At 40.8% G+C, this 986-nt stretch overlaps 1 protein-coding gene and 1 long non-coding RNA gene across 2 annotated transcripts in view; both read left to right on the top strand.

The window, feature by feature from the left end:
- LOC118422912 (D-amino-acid oxidase-like) overlaps positions 1 to 986 on the top strand; it is a 15,185-nt gene that overhangs the window by 12,488 nt on the left and 1,711 nt on the right. The window lies entirely within an intron of this gene.
- Positions 29 to 986, top strand: LOC118422914. Its single transcript, XR_004831980.1, has 3 exons — positions 29 to 98; positions 305 to 422; positions 975 to 986. It is a non-coding gene; the product is annotated as an uncharacterized LOC118422914 (long non-coding RNA).

The raw sequence follows: 986 nt of genomic DNA on the forward strand, positions 1-986 counted from the left end.
CAAATACTGTCCTAGGTAAAGGCGACCTGCTGCGGGTATTTTGTAGAGACGGACGGAAAGCACCCAGTCATCAACGGTTTTACATATATGGTCCCGAAGTGAGAAAATGTTTTCTAAAAGCTTTTTTTTTAGCTCAATGTACTTCATCAGAAATTCTTCCTCTCTTTTCACTAAACCAATTTGTCATTGAGCAGAACACATCTATGATTAAAACAACCAGATTTGGGCACCAAAGAAATCTGTTCGTATTTTCTACCTCTTGTGTTGAATTGTGTAAATGATTGTAACAATATTTCTTCTGCAGTTTACACGACGTAGTTATCGGTGGGACAAGACAGACGGGGAATATCCGGAAAACGAACGACCCACGTGACACGGACACCATCTGGAAGGGAATCTTGGCTTTGAACTCTCAAATGAAGGTACATCGTGTTCTTCTGTGGAAATAACTTAACAAAAATACTTGGGTAATTTTCAAACATTCCAACGTGTCTAATGTTGCAATCTTAAACTTTACATTCGTACACAAAATAAAGCGCTTACCAACAAGCTTTTGATCAGTCCTCTGATCCTTATCAAGTTGAAATGACCCAAGCCTGTCACACATCCAAACCGGAAGTGTGACGTCAGTAAAAGGTCAAAGGTGCTTGGATGTCGGTATCGGCCCCCGTCTCGATTGAGGAAAAGTTGGTGGGCTCTGATGTAAATGGCCACTTTCTCTCCCCTGAGAAAGTAATCCTGTTCGGAATTCAGTATCTTCACCTTGTCAAAATCCACAGTGTCCCAGCGCACGTACTTTTAACGTACTTGTTGAATTGTCCTCCCTCGTGTGTTAAAGTTATGATGAAGCCATCTTGCTTAATTTTTGACCTGGTCTTTATTTTGTACAGTCAAATACTATCCAATAGAGAAATGAATCCATACATATATATGTGTAAACAGTAACATGCCTATATTTGCTGCAGGGTGCGGAGGGTGCGGAGGTT

Source organism: Branchiostoma floridae, chromosome 9 (assembly GCF_000003815.2).
Source record: "Branchiostoma floridae strain S238N-H82 chromosome 9, Bfl_VNyyK, whole genome shotgun sequence".
NCBI lineage: Eukaryota > Metazoa > Chordata > Leptocardii > Amphioxiformes > Branchiostomatidae > Branchiostoma > Branchiostoma floridae.